Source organism: Myodes glareolus, chromosome 17, assembly GCF_982192425.1.
Source record: "Myodes glareolus chromosome 17, mMyoGla1.1, whole genome shotgun sequence".
In the NCBI taxonomy this organism is placed as follows: domain Eukaryota; kingdom Metazoa; phylum Chordata; class Mammalia; order Rodentia; family Cricetidae; genus Myodes; species Myodes glareolus.
Window position 1 is genome coordinate 34,851,267 of NC_142042.1, and position 15,161 is coordinate 34,866,427.

The 15,161-nt window shown below is 43.1% G+C and overlaps 1 long non-coding RNA gene across 2 annotated transcripts; it reads left to right on the forward strand.

Annotated features, from left to right (window-relative positions):
- The first annotated feature begins 1,764 nt into the window (after positions 1-1,764).
- LOC146891214 (uncharacterized) lies at positions 1,765-9,915 on the forward strand. Of its 2 annotated transcripts, none has more exons than XR_014997601.2 (5): positions 1,765-1,906; positions 4,479-4,658; positions 5,987-6,142; positions 9,055-9,188; positions 9,648-9,915. It is a non-coding gene; the product is annotated as an uncharacterized LOC146891214 (long non-coding RNA). The 2 variants fall into 2 exon arrangements; XR_014997602.2 differs by having other exon boundaries at positions 1,769-1,906; positions 4,479-4,600.
- The last annotated feature ends 5,246 nt before the right edge of the window (positions 9,916-15,161 follow it).

Consider the following 15,161-nt stretch of genomic DNA (forward strand, 5'->3'; position numbering starts at 1 on the left):
GGTCTGTACTTTTAGTCAGTTTATAGTCTTTTGCCCTTGTCCTCAGCAGATGACCAGCAAGAGGAACCGACCATCTTGCAAGACTCCCCTGACTTTATGCCTTCCCAGCTTTAAAGTTACTTGCTATTTCTTTCTTTAATTATTTCTTCCATCTGTGTGTTTAAAACTGTATCCACTTCCATTCAGAAGACAGACTGTTCATGTTTGCTCATCTACCGTGTTCCCTCACCATGAACTATATGCTGCTGTCTTTTATATAACCAGGTCCTGTTATATAATACACTGACTCCTCACCTGCTTTGCAGCTTCATTGAGGAGTTCCTATCTTCGGGATCACCCAAAGGAACTTAATTGAAGAGAGATGACTCAGAAGCTAGATGACAGGACACTCACTGCAAAGGACTTTGGCTCCTTATGAAGTGAGTCAGAGCTACATTGCTGAGTTCCAGACCAACAAGGGCGGAGTGAGAGACACACTGTGGGCAGTGCCCGAGCCTGCTTTCCCGGGGGACAGTGGGTGCTGCTTATGTCTGGATCAGCCACAACATCTGGGGGAAACCACCCCTTTGGTTCAGCTCCTCTCCATGGGAGGTCAACCTTTGACAGAGCTGGCCAATCAGAGGTTTTAATTTGTTCCCACTCTCTCCACCTTGGTCAGAATTTCTCTTTAATTATTTTTCTGCTAGGGAAAAGATCTCAATGGAGCTAATTTAAATGAAAAACCTTTCCTTATTAATTTAAATTATCCTTTCACTGTTTGTTCATCTTTGAATTAACTAATCCCTTCCATTCCCTAATAGAAGTCAAACCAACAAAATTTATGAAGCTTAATTGAAGTGAAAATCAATGTTTTCTTTAATCTCTCTTGTATTGTGTATATACATGTGTGTATTTTGTGTGTACATTACATGAGTTTGTGCAGAATTGTGCATGTGAGTGTAGGCACACATATGCCATGACACCTATTTTGAAGTCAAAGGACAACCCTGGGTATGATCCTCACCTTCCACTTGCTTAAGAGAGTCCCTTGTTCTGCGCCTGTGTAAGTCAGGCTAGAGGCCCATGAGCGTCTCCACGACCTCTTGTTACCACCTCCCTTTTACTGTAGTAGTGAAGGGATTATACATGTGTGCTATTGTATTGTGCTTGACTTTGTGAGGGCTCAAGGGACTTGAACTCAGTTCTTTTTGTTTGCATTTGCAAGGCAAGTTCTTTGCACACTGAGCTCCCCAATTTCTGATTTTTCTTCTTCATCCTTCACTAAGAGGTTTTTGCTTTCAGTAAAAATGTTCAGTCCAAATCAAGTTTGTCCATCCATCTTGTGTATGAAGGAGACTAAAGACAAGCAGTCTTTAAATGCTAGTGGCTGATCTATTTTAATGATTAGACTAAGGACTGATGGTGAGCTAGAGTTGAGACGCTAATGTAGTAGGTCCTGAACACAAAGCGGTTAGGTAAAACTAAAGAAAATGGCGGGTTGTCAGGACACGGTCCACAAACGGAGCTATGTGAGAAGTCTGAGTGCTTATAAGGAAACTCCAAGTAAACAAGGTGAAAGTCTTGTGGGCTCTGTTTCCCCATCACAGGGGCTGCTCTTGGAATGTGCTCTTCTGCCCCTCCTGGGTGTAGTAAACAGGAGTGGGTTAGCAAGGATTACCTGTCATCTATTGTTATGACTCAGATGATGTTTCCAGCCTTGGGTTGTCCTCATGACTGCAAACAGCTCATTTGACCTGGCTTAACCCTCAGAATATAAATTATCTGATGCTTTGCAGAAATTTGCTTATTGTGTGAGGCTTTATATGACCTCGTTGTTAGGTCTCACTCTCTTAGGTTCACACTGCAGCCGGAGCAGGGACATCCACCCTTGGATGCGCACTGATGACCCTGGCTTGTCTGGAGAAAAGTAAGGACCTCAGAGCAATGAATTCGCAGTTTTCTATGCTAATAGTGATTCTATTACCCTTCAGCTATTTGGAAGTGAAATTGTTTAATGGAGGATCAAGTAGTGTGTGTGTGAGAGAGAGAGAGTGAGCGAGTGGGGACTTGATCGGCTTTGAGCTGGTTTTTTTTTTTAATTTGGAAAGATTTTGAAAATAAATTTTTTTAGAATGCTAAGGATTAAACTTAGACTTTTGCTTTATTATTGAGCTAGTTGTGAAAAGTGTTGTGAATGTATTTAAAAGGTAAAAAATTTAAAAGATACAGGTTTCACTGATTTTGAATGATCAGAAGTAATTCTGTGCAATATATTTAAGGTGGTCTATGTGGCAAAGCAGGTACAAATTGGAATTTTTGTCCTATTAAATCTAACTGTTCTATCCTGTTCTGTATGTATGGCCTGCAGCTGGTTAAGGCGAATGACCCTGCTCTGTCAATACAGTCTGGAGTGAAGCTGGGTTAGTTTAGGTTAAATAAACTGCAATATGCCATCTGTAGGTCTCAAAAATACTTGGAATAAATGGTTAAAGTGCCTATTAATGTATCAAAGCCTAATCTGGCCTCACTCCAGTATCACTTGGTACCTGTGACTCCTCCCACCTCTCCCAACATCACTCAGTACCTGTGGCTCCTCCCACCTCTCCCAGCATCACTCAGTACCTGTGGCTCCTCCCATTTCTCCCAGCATCACTCAGTACTTGTGGCTCCTCCCATCCCTCCCAGCATCACTCAGTACCTGTGGCTCCTCCCACCTCTCCCAGCATCACTCAGTACCTGTGGCTCCTCCCAGCCCTCCTAGCATCACTCCTACCTGTGGCTCCTCCCATCCCTCCCTGCATCACTCCTACCTGTGGCTCCTCCCATCCCTCCCAGCATCACTCAGTACTTGTGGCTCCTCCCAGCACTTCTCACCCCGCCCCCACCCTAAACCTCTCCCTCCCTGGAACTGGACTCCCACTTTCCTTCCCCCAGCATCTCTTCCCTATATAACACAGCCTTTCTGGCCTTGCAGTCTCTTGGTACCCAAACACTCTCTTCATCATCTTGTCTTCTTAGCTAGCTCATGGGTCCTCTCCCTGCTATGCCAGATCACGGAATCCCCCAAAACCAACTACGAGACCGAGTCCTGTATGTAAAAGCAAAGAGCCTTTCTTCTTACATAAGTTTACAAACTTGAACTCTCCAATGTGTTGGAGTGATGGGAGAGCCCTGAGCTCAGTTGGGCTTGGGTCTTTATAGTAGCAAAGGTAGTTGAGGGATTTCTAAGGTTCAGGATCTCTAATTAGCTGACACTTGGCCTGCTGAAAAGCAATGGGTGTGTGCTGGCAGGTGATCCTCTCTACATCTACAACGGTTGGAGTGTTAGGAATTTCCTTGGTTGGTCTGTTCCTGGGTGGTGACAGTTTATGGCTTTTCCTGGAATCGGGTGTTGCTTGCTATGGCAGCTGTGCGGTCTGGGCCCCATGTCTGGCCAGGCTGCCCTGGGCCCCACATGCCCTCTCTTTCTTATCCCTCACCCTAAAGTCCCCTACCCCCATGGCCTGGTACAATTTAGGCCCTTCCAGATGCCTCAGGATTTTCTCTCCCACACATTTATAACAGATTTCTTTTCCTCAGCCATACCTTAGAAGGGTCATGTCCTCACTTTTCATTCAGTATCGACACAAAGGAGAATTTTATAGAACTGTTTTTGCTAGGATACCATGGTCATGGTTTATTTGCACAGTGGAATATTATTCAACTATTAAGAAAGATGAAATTTGCAGGCAAATGGATGGAGCTTGGAAAAGAATCTTCCTGAGTGAGGTAATCGAGAACCCAAAAGGCAAACAGTGTATGTTTTCTCTTGAATGTTAATGTTAGTCTTTAGGCTTTAGATATATATGTTTCAATCTGAACAACCAAAAAGGTTAGGAAGGAAGCTAGTAAGGTTCATGGGAGGGAGGAGGGTCTTCCAAGGAAGGGGAAATAAAGTATAGTGTTACCAAGGGATAAAGGAGAAACTGGAGAAGGATTAAGTGGGGAGAAGGAAGGGAGGGCAAAGTAAGGGAGGGAATATGCAGAGGGAAAATCTCATGCTACAGGCCTTTTGAAAAGCCATGTGGAAACCTATGATTATAAAACACTCCCTAAAATATATGCATATATGAAAGAAATTTAAATGGAATCACCATATAATGTGAAAGACAACACCTCACCTAGACATCTTATGCCACCAACTAAAACCTTCAGTGCCAGGAATGAGTTAATTTTTATTGAGTCATTAATCAAACAGATCCCATAGATGTGTCCCCAAAACATCACAGCCCATCAGGGCTAGTGATTAATCTATATAACTTTATGTAAGTTTATTAATTATAGTCTAGGAAGGTGTCTTAACCTTTGACACAGAAACTCTGGAGCCCCAGTTACCAAAATCTTACTATATAAATGTGACTCCTACACTATAAAAACAGATATACAAACAGGAGAGAATCAAATTCCATATCAGGATGATTTCTTCAGTATCCTGTTTAAAGAGTGTTTCTTCTTTTCAGATGAGGCCCTGCTGTTTTGTAAAAGATCGTGTTTCTTCAAAATATGTTCAGAAGGCCAACTTGTTCAAAGATCAGCACCGATAGTGAGAAAAATGGTCCTCTAGCTGCCAACGAGTAGAACGGTGAGAATGAACTCACGCCAGGATCGATTTCCAGCCAACATTGTAAGGAAGGAAACTGGTAATTCAAGAAGCAGCCATACATTTACTGAATAAATTTTAACATTATATAAAAATTACATATAATTACTATTAAGAATACAGTAAGCATTATATATGTGTATATATATTATATCTTTTCACATTAGACGTGTGTGTGTGTGTGTGTGTGTGTGTTTGAGACAAAATCTCTCTATGTAACCCTGACTGTCCTGGAACCAGCTGTGTAGACATTATGATTCATAGCAGTAAGAAAACTGCAGTTATGGAGTAGCAATGAAATAATTTTATGGTTGGGAGTCACCACAACATGAGGAACTGTACTAAAGGGTCTCAGCATTAGGGAGGTTGGGAACCATTGCTGTAGGGCATTTTCTTGATTAACTTACCACAGCTGTGAGAGGCCCATACATGTATACCCACCCCCAGATACTTCTTGAGTCTTCTATCTTTCCTAAAACCTCCAAGATCATTTGAGAGAAATTGTGAATTCAGATTTGAGATTTTGCAAATTAAGAATAATGGCCTATAATTGCAAAAGGGCCGTTCTCCCAAGGTCAGCAGGGGCCACTGAGGAAAAGTCACGAGGGATTTTCACAGGTAACAAGGTTCATCTTTACCAACAGCCTTGGTTGAGCCCATGCTCACACTGACCCAGGCCTGTTGTTTGTCCAGCCTGAAAAATCATTCCCCAGTTCTTTAAGCTAATCTATTCCTACAACTGTAAAGAATTCAGATGTCCCTGGCTAAGCAACATTAAGACATTCTTCAAAAGTGTTCCCCTTCCTATAATTCCATCACATTCCTATAATTACTGTATTAATTTGCAGTTTTTCCTGTGAATTTAATTCCTCCTGCAATTTGACGTAAACTTACCATCCTCCAGCACTGTTTCTAATGTAGAAAATATTTCTTGCTTGTTTATATTTGTTGTCTTAGTCAAATTTTGTCATATTTTATAATACAATGGTTAAGAGATGAGATTTGGAAAAATATCATAGTAGATTTTTGTAGTTAATATTATGAGTATGACCCGAGGGCTCTAGTTCTGATGCTGAGAATACACAGCAATGCATCATCTCACAGGGTCCTTAGGAAGATTTCAAAGCTGTGGGAAATGCTAGCTCGTTAATATAGGTCTGGTGTTCTTGTTACAATATGGAGCTTCATGGATTGGAATCAAATAAAAGAATTCTACTTCTCTCAGAAACTGCAATTTTGAGAGGCTCCATGAGGCCCAGAGAAACAGAAAAGTCCAATTCTGAAAATCCTATAGATGTGGTCACCTGTTACCAAAGATCAGCCTGCCAACTACAGGCATCTAAAAGAAACATTTCTTAATCTGTTTAGAGATAATCAGCCTTCAGGAGACTGTGGACAATTGAATCAGCTGCATCACTGACCAAAGTGCACAAGGAAAAGGAGCACTGTGTGCCGGGATCAACGACCCGTTCACAACCTGTCTTCGGAGCTGGCAGAGGACGCTCACTATAAAGACAGGCACAGGTACAATGCAGAGGGAGAGAGACTAGCCTGGCACTTTACAAGCCCGCTGCTCCCTGCCTCTCAGCCAGATATGCTGTGGGGGTGTGCACCACCCCCGAATGTCCCATGGAACTCTTTCCAGAGACTTTTGTTACATTTTTCACCTCTCTTGATCACAAAAACAACACAGGCCTTCCTCAAAAAAGCCAGAACGTATAGAAAAGTAAAAGCAGCTAACTCGAGCGATAGAACTGTTTTTCTTTATTCGGAAAGCCATTTTAGCAGCATCACGTACTACAATCACATCCTTTGCAAAAGGAAAAAGGTTTTAAAATCTGTATTACTGTGCGGCAATCTCTTCTTCCGTTTACCAGTACAATTACTTGGGGCCGGGTGGGGAGCGCAGAGGGCAAAGTGCCTGCAGGACGACCTGACCACCTGAGCTCAGCTCCCAAATGGTGATATAAAGACTGGGGACAGTTTGCCCTCTGACCTCCACACACGTGCCAGCGTACATGAACACCCTCTCACACAAATATGCATAAGCACAAAGTAAATAATTGTTCAAATATACTACTCTGGAGGAACAGTTTACAAATGACTTTGATGTCTGCATGGTACTGTTTTATAGAAATATCTCATAATGTACTTAGTTCCGGGGGTACCTATTTATACTGTTTGAAACTGACGTGTTTGTTTTTGAGAATTCCTAAAGCAGACTTGGTGGAGAGCTTACCCAGTCAAGCCAGCTCTCATACAGATGCCTGTGTTCCTCATGCTAAATCGGGTCGGAACATAACCTAGTATTCTGTCTGAAAATGTGTTCTTCCTATCCCATGTGTCATCTCTGCCTTGCAAAGCCATTTACCAGGGAACTCTGCTGTAGAGGGCTGGGTTCTATCATGGAATTGTCCTAAAAAGCAACTCTTCAAAGCAAAAGTGCAGCAGCGGTAGCTGGTAAGCAATAAGGGAGACATTCTTTGATAGTTAAGCAATGATTTAATACTGTCCTTGTATACACATAGACAGGCAGACCTATGCTTTCAAAGAAGTTTGTTCCGACAAAGGATCAGGTTGCCCACTTAAGAATAACAAACACAAACTCCGAAGAAGCTTTGGACAAATGAATGATTAACCTGACTCAACTATGATCGAAGATTATGACTATATCTCAAACTTGCTCAGAGAAGTTAAGAGCACAGAGGCTTATGCTGAGACCTGCAGACTCTAGCAAGCACCCTGGTTATCTGAACAATAAAATGTTCACCTTAGCCCTTTCCCCCTATGTAAGCGATAACAAAACTCCTACTGGTGGATCCCTGTGTTACCTGGGGCGTGAGAGAATAGCTTGGAAGAAGGAGGTAGGGATGCAGAAAGAGGAACGGGCACATAAGTAAAGACCACACATGAGAAAAACTCCCAATTGGATGTCTGTGATATCCAACTCTTAAAAAAAAATTATTATTGCATTGTGTGTGTGTGTGAATGTTCACGTGTGTACGTGTGTGTGTGCATGCGCACGCGTGCATGGGTGTGTCTGGGTGTGTTCATGGAGTGTGTGTGGGGGTCAGAGAACAACTTTTGGGAGTTGGTTCTCTCCTTCCACCATGGGAATGACAGGGTGAATTCGGATTGTCAAGCCTGTATGACAAGCTCTTTCATCCACTGAGCCATCTCACTAGCCCTTCACCTCTCTTTATAGGTGGCAGAAGATACAGAACATTTTTTTCTTCAACCTGTAAAATTAACATATTCATCTAAAGTCAAGGAAGACGGCATGGGTGGTATCTGTGCTGTAACTGCTGTTTGTGGCCCACAGTTCACAGCGAACTGCTGGGTGAGGCAGGCGGTTAGCCTGTTCTGCTGGGCTGGCTCAGTGATGAGAAGAGTGTGGACTTTGAGCCCCACCACCTCCTCCCTCTGCTTCTTTGATGCTACGTTGCTTGTAATTAGTCACCTGGTCTTGCTTACATTGCTTCTCCATCTAAGAATGGGATCCAAAAATCTACTTAAATGTGACTGTAGGGGACAGAAAGGGTTGGCACACAAGTCCTGCTCACTAATGCCTTCATCCCCCTTCAGTCTGTCCTGTATTTCTGTCATCGCATAGGACCATGGGGAAAGCCCACTTGAGGCATGATGCTACCTGATGGTTGTACTGAATGCGTGGGCTGGATATTGCTCTTGGTGGCTAAGGTACAGGATTCAGGGGAAAGGATACTTAGCCATACTGGTGGCAGTATAGATCACTGGGACTCTCGCCTGTCTGGGGAGTAACGTTATCTTCCTCATACACTAGACTGCCTCATTCTCATCAGAATTGGTCCCTTTTTTTGAAGAGTCTGCAAACCAGGCAGCAGGGAAGACTTAGGGCTAAGTCAGGCACCAACTCTGCCTTGCATTTTTGCCTCTTATGAAAGCATCATCGAGTTTTCCTTCCCCTTTAAGACCATTTGGGAATCACTACTGTCTGGTAAGGAGCAGAGTGCATCCCCTGGGAATGTTCTCTATCCCCACCCCTTCTCTTCCCCAGGACTTCTTCCCAACAACCATTCCTTTAGGTCTGACAGTGAACATTGAACTTCAGACCCTCCATAGTGGTGACTACTGAGCTTCCTAGTACACCCAAATTGCTCCTATGTAAAAACCCAGCGTATTTGTATAACCAGAGTTTTAGGACAAAATCCCCTGGCTCCAGGAACCCCAACAGGTTACGTTCAGCCACGTGTCCCAGTATACTAATTAAAGAGGGAAGGAGTGATGAATAGCAGAGAGAGGAGATTTAATTAATACACATCGGGAAGAACAGGCGTCCATCAACTTCATCTTCAAGGTTCTGAGATGAGCTTCAGGTTTAAACTGAAGAAGAGCGGGGGCAAGAAGCAAGAATCCTGAACCAATTATCCGATTCTGTCTCAACTCTGGTTCTGCAGGTGGGTCCTCTGTCAGCTTTAGGAGAAGCATCTGATTTGTATAGGACAGTGACCTCTGCTCCTGAATGGAGCCTCTGCATCTCCATCACAGAGTGCTGCTTTCTACCTTGGTTGTGATCTACCTGGCCTGCAAGGTATTGACACTCCTGGAATCCAAGATAACAGTGGGTTTAGCAGGATGGGTCTTTGTGCTTTCAGCCTTGAAGAGGATGCGCTCAGTTAGGGGTCACTGGGTTTTAGACAGATTATTGAGGTTTTCGTGATTATCACGTAGGTGAAAGATAAGAGGGACCCAAAGTAAAGGAGGCAGACAGAAGTGCTAGGTTTTCACGAGGTTGACCTTATCTGTGTGGGCTCAAGTGATCTTAGCCAAGCAGGGCCAGTGTGCCTGCTATATTAGGATGTGTTTAGATGGTAAGTCAGAAAGAGTGCTCCACTTCGCCCTCTACCCTCAGACACTAGGAACAATCTGATGGATCGCTATTGTGCAAACGCACATCAGATAAAATGCCGCCTTTCCCTTCGCCCTTCTTGACTCGTGACGTGCCCTTCTCCCCCACGGGAGGCTTACCATCTTGTTCTCCTGTCTTTAGAGTTCAGTGATCTCCAAGGCCGCGAGCCAGGAGGAAGAGATCAGCAGAGCTAATCTCTCAAGGTTCCAGTTCAGCGGTTGCAGATAAGGCAGGAGGAGACCCTCCAGAAGCAAGGGCTGCGCTGCCAGCTCTTCCCCGTGTGGGTGGACCACTTTTGCTGCGATAAAAATCCAGACAGAGACCAAACAAAGTTTTCAGTGGGTTTGCTATTTAAATTACTAGAAGCCTCTTTAATAAAAGATACTTTTAATCATTGAATCGTACACAACTACTGAACGGATCTGTTCCTGTTTCTCCCTCACACCACCTTTGTATGTAACTTGACAGCTTTCTGGACTGTACAAACAGACCCCCTGACTTCTACAAACCAAAATGCTGGGAAACCCACAGATAACATATGCCTAGAACAGCAGTCCCCCACTTTGCTGCAACCAGCCTACCCAATTTACTTGTGACAAATATTGTCCCCTCTATCAAAGGTAGGTAGTCAACAAAGGGCCAATAGTCCACGAACCTCTCCCATTTTGTAAAACTTTTATGCAAAACTTTTAATCTTCCCCCACCCTATATAACTTTTTATGCAAAATTTAAATCTCTTCTATCTGCCAAAATATTTGTTTAAGCAAAGCCTCCCTCTTAGAACTTAGGTCATTTAGGGTTCTGTCAGCTGATCAGCCTATGCAGGGACCTTCTTTCCGTGATCCATGATGACCTGGTGGGGCTGCCTTCCCTTCACTTCCTTTGCACAGATTCTTTGAAAACTAGCCAATCATGAGACCCTGTAAGGTTGGACTTCACATAATGGAAAAAAGATAGCCACCACCTGCCTTAGAGTAACAATGAGGTGAACGTCATGCCTCTGGGTGCTTGTTAGCCTGGTTTGGGTTGAGCAACCACCCTTTCTCTGTTTGGCACTGATAATACCGGCTCTGAACACACCCACTGTTGCATCTGGAAAATGTACTGATTTATAAGCTTCTTGTTCTATGATGCTAAAAAGTCACGAAATGGGACCATTTTGGAGTATGATGTTTAAAGTCCGGTTTTGGACCATGATGACCCATATTTGGCTCCAGAGCAAACTATCTTTTATCCTCATTGAGGTGAGAGTTGTTGCTTTTTCCATTCTCAGTTATGGTGCCTGACATGCCCTCCACCCCAGGATAATCTACTTTTCACCGGAAGAGAGTCCCAGATTGGATCTGGCAATAACATGGACCCACTTTGCCCAAACATCTGCCATCGTCTGCTTGGGTGGATGTTGATGAGCTGGCCCCGGGACTTAGACCTCTTTTGATTTGATAGATGTTCTGTTAGTTTATTCCAAGCTGGTTATCTAGAATTACTATTGGAGTCACTAAGAGTCAGAGCCTGGGCAATGACATTCCAAATTGACATTCCAATTGGGCCAATGTAAGGAGCCGTCATCGACATCGCCATTATGGCGCTGGCGGTCCTGCAGCTTAGAGGTAAACAGATCCTTTGATGTTGCCGCGTGGGCACCCTCGGCCTGCATTTGCATAACTAAGATTTGTTCCCTAGCCCTATCCCGAAGCCCAGGGCCTCAGCGGAATGGTATTCACCAATCAGGACAGTTTCCGAGCCTCTCCACCCTAGAAAAGCAGCTGCCGTTTGGGCTTCTTTCTCTTTCGCTTTTCTCTCTCTCTCTTCTCCTTCTCTCTTTCGCTCCTGCTCTCCCTTCAACCAAAAGGTTCCAATAAAGTGTGATCAGAGAAGAATCCTCGATTCGTGGTCATTCTTGCTTGCTGGTCAAGGAGCGCGGCACAGGCCAATGAAACAAACAAATAATAATATAAAAATAAAACAACAAAAACCAAAAACAAGTAAGAAGGGTTTATTCAATGTGACCCCATTTGAAAGAGGTACAAAGTAATTTAGTAACACTTTGGTAACCCCCCAATCCATCTTTGGGATCCCAGCACAGGTAAGGTTTAAATAGAAGGTGAGAGGGACACATAACAGTCATGGTGTGGTCCTGTCCATTACTGAACCATTACCGTTTGGGCTTCATTCTCTTCCTATATGACCTGGCAAGTTGTTAGAACTGTGTGAAATCTTTTTCTAGTAAAACAAAACAAAAAAAAAATCAACCTCTGGCTACCATCAAGCTTCCAGTGTTTTCCTTCTCCTATCCTGATATTGCTGGGGAAGTTCTAATTCCTGTGTTCCATTGTTTCAGCTGTCTGAGAATTCAATGCCTCTTTAGAGTAAGCACCCTGTTTCCTACCAGCCCAGTTAAGCTTCCCCAGTCTTCGTTGGAACATCTCAGTGTTGAGCTGGAATACGCCTGCCTTAGTTATTAGTTTTGTACTGCCATGATAAGATGCCATAACCAGCACAACCTATGGAAGAAAGAGTTTATGAAAGGGGCTACAGCTTGAGAGGGGGAGTCAGTGACCGTCATGGCGGGGAGCATGGCAGCAGGCATGGTGCTGCGGCAGTAGCTGAAGTTCATTTCCTGACTCACAAGCATGAGGCAGCGAGAGTTAACTGGAAATGACCTGGGTTTTTGCAATCTCAAAGCCTCCAACAAGGCCACGCTTCTTAATCCTTCCTAAACAATTCCACAAGTGGGGAGCAGGAATTCAATACACGAGTCTGTGGGGGTCATTGTCTCTCAAACCCACCACAATGATTGTGTCTGGAGCAAATATTATAAACTGAATACAAGTAGATGACATTAGGCTAGTGTCAGGTAACCTTACATAAGAACCATTTCTCTGTAATTACCTGGTGTTCAGTTACTCTTGGAAGGACTGGCATAAGCAAACACATCTTGTTGATTTAAGACAGGGTCCTACCATAAAGCCTATGCTAGAGTCTAACTTAAAGTTCTCCTGCTTCAGTTTTCCAAGTGCTGGGATTACAAGCAAGTGCTATCATGCCCACTTTGACTGATTCATTTCTAATAACACTTTCCTCTTGTTTCTGAACAAAATTCTCCATAGACATTGGTAATTAACCATCTGTCAGACTGTTCTCTATTGTCCCTTGCTCTCAGGATAAGATTTGTCTACAGTATTATTTGATCTCACGTGTGTGGGGGGGCGTGGCCATTGACAGGTAAGGAGCTAATGCTAATAAAGTCTTTCTGGCCAGTTCAAAGCCACTATAGAAGGAGTGGCATGCATGCTGTGGGCATTTTCCTACCATCAAGCTGTTTGTTCAGGTTCCTTTGTCAGTGGGCAAATACCTGTGAAATTCTAACAATGATTAATTACACGGTTTTGTAAAAACACAGCTATGAAAAACAAATACTGTTGCAGAATGTTAACTGATCATAGTTACAAAATTTTGTAAAATAAACCAACAAGAGGGAAACTACTTTAAAAATGAAGTATTTCTTTATAGGCTTAGCAATGTCTAAAGCTACTCACTTTAAGGAGGCACTGATTTGGGTACACAGCTTCAGAGCCTGTCTAATTGTCTTTGCTAAAGAGAATAACTCATAGTACAATTTGGAATACACAAACTTAAAACTTGGAGAACGTTTGCATCATTATCAATTCTATTTTAGAGGACACCATCTTGGTAAAGTGTTTCTCTAATCTTTGGGTCTTAAAGGCTTAAACCTAGAGAAGAACTAGCGATAGTTGGCACTATTGCACAGGAGAACGACACTGAAGTCTTACAAATTGAAAGCTTACAAAATCAGGAGATTAATCGCCTTGTAATTGCTATTGTAATTGCCTTGCGATTGCTATTATTTCAAAATTATACTCACATTGAGATGAGAACTCAAGACACGAAGCAAGCACAACACTTCTGAACAACTTATCAGGTCAAACTGGTCAAAATGCTAAGCCAAAAGAGGACAGCATGAAGTGGTTTTCATAAGAAAACTTTGGGTTTTCTTTTAGCAAGATGTCTCATCAATTCACAATCATTTCTAGTTATCAGAAATTATTTCTTCACAAGAGACTGGTACAGAGAGGGGAAAAAAGTACACTATTCCCTTTCCAAAGCACAACTGATAGATTTAAGATAAACTTCAGATTTTTGAACTCAAAATAAAAAATGGGGTGAGTGAAGATAAAGCTTTTTTTAAAAATATGTTTTGTTCTTTAAAATATTAGCTTATTGTTGCTGCCGTTGGCTGACTCCCAGAGGCTGAAGGGAAGTTGCTATTGCTGAAGTTGCCATGCATTTTGGACACAAGATATGGGGTACATAAGCTGGATCTGACTCGAAATCTTCCTGTCTGAGGGCTAGCTTTCATAGTACCTGAAGTTTCTACTCATGTATTCAAGGGAGGGAAACGACTAAGTCTTATTTAGCTATAACACCTATGAGCCACAGCGGCAACTCACGTGGCACCATAGCCCTAGGGGTGCAATAGTAGCATTCGTAGGTTGGCGGTAACCAACAGCAGTCTATTTAAATCTAAGGCCCACTCAACAGGAGGGAAATCATGCTTGGTACTGGAAAGCTAGTCAACTACTTCGAGTTAGTAGTCATGGGTCTCAGAGGAGAGCCTATTGCTATCACTGTACTAAACCAACGCGATTTCCAGCTGCCTTCTGAGTCCTCGTCCTTACAGCAACAGAGAAGTAGGGCCCTCTGCCTTCATCAGAGAAAGGTCTCTTTGAAACAGCTACAGACCAGTACAGAAAAAGACAAGTCAAAACGCAGAGAATAAGGGAGCCATGGGGCTCCCAGGTGACCCATCTGCAACACAACTGTTGCACCGAAAGCTCAGGGAAGACTATGGAAGAGGGGCCAAAGATCTGAAAGAGAATCAGGAAGTGTGAGATTCTGTCTCCTAGAAACGACAGGGATGTTTCACCCATGATGTCGCAATAACACGGCTGCCTCAATAAGACTTAAAGAACAACACCAGTCAGTACGCTACCGGGGAAGGGGGAAGTCTTACGGGGCCTCACCCACAGACAAAGAATTACAGGCAACCAAGGACTGCTTAAGAGAAGAATCTTCCCCAGGGATGAGCCCCCAATTACTTATCCCATACCAAGTTGTCAGCCCTGAAATCATGCACATGTAAGTAATACAGAGCAGGATGTGTGTGTATGTGTGTGTGTATGTGTACATACATGATATAATTGGCATATATACATATATATATTAATTAAATAAGAAGAGGCAAAGATTTTGAGAGTAAACAAGGGGGTAGTACATGGGAGAGACTGGAGGGAAGAAAGGGAATGGGAAAGTGATCTAACTATATTTTAATAAAAATAAAAATAAACAAAATATTATTGCATATCCTAGTTTATTTTCCTGTGGCTTTGATTCCAGACCCCAGCAGAAGCAACTTAAAGGAGAGTGGGTTTTATCTTGGCTCAGAGTTGGGTGCAGTCTATCCTGATGGGGAAATCAAAGAGCTTGAGGAAGCTGTCTACACTGTATCCAAAGTCAGAAAGGAAAGAGAAAGGTATGCTAGTATTTACCTAGATTTTGCCTTTAGTTACAATAAGTTAACCACATAGTTTCTTCTTCCTTCTCTTCTTCCTCCTCCTCCTCCTCTTCCTCCTC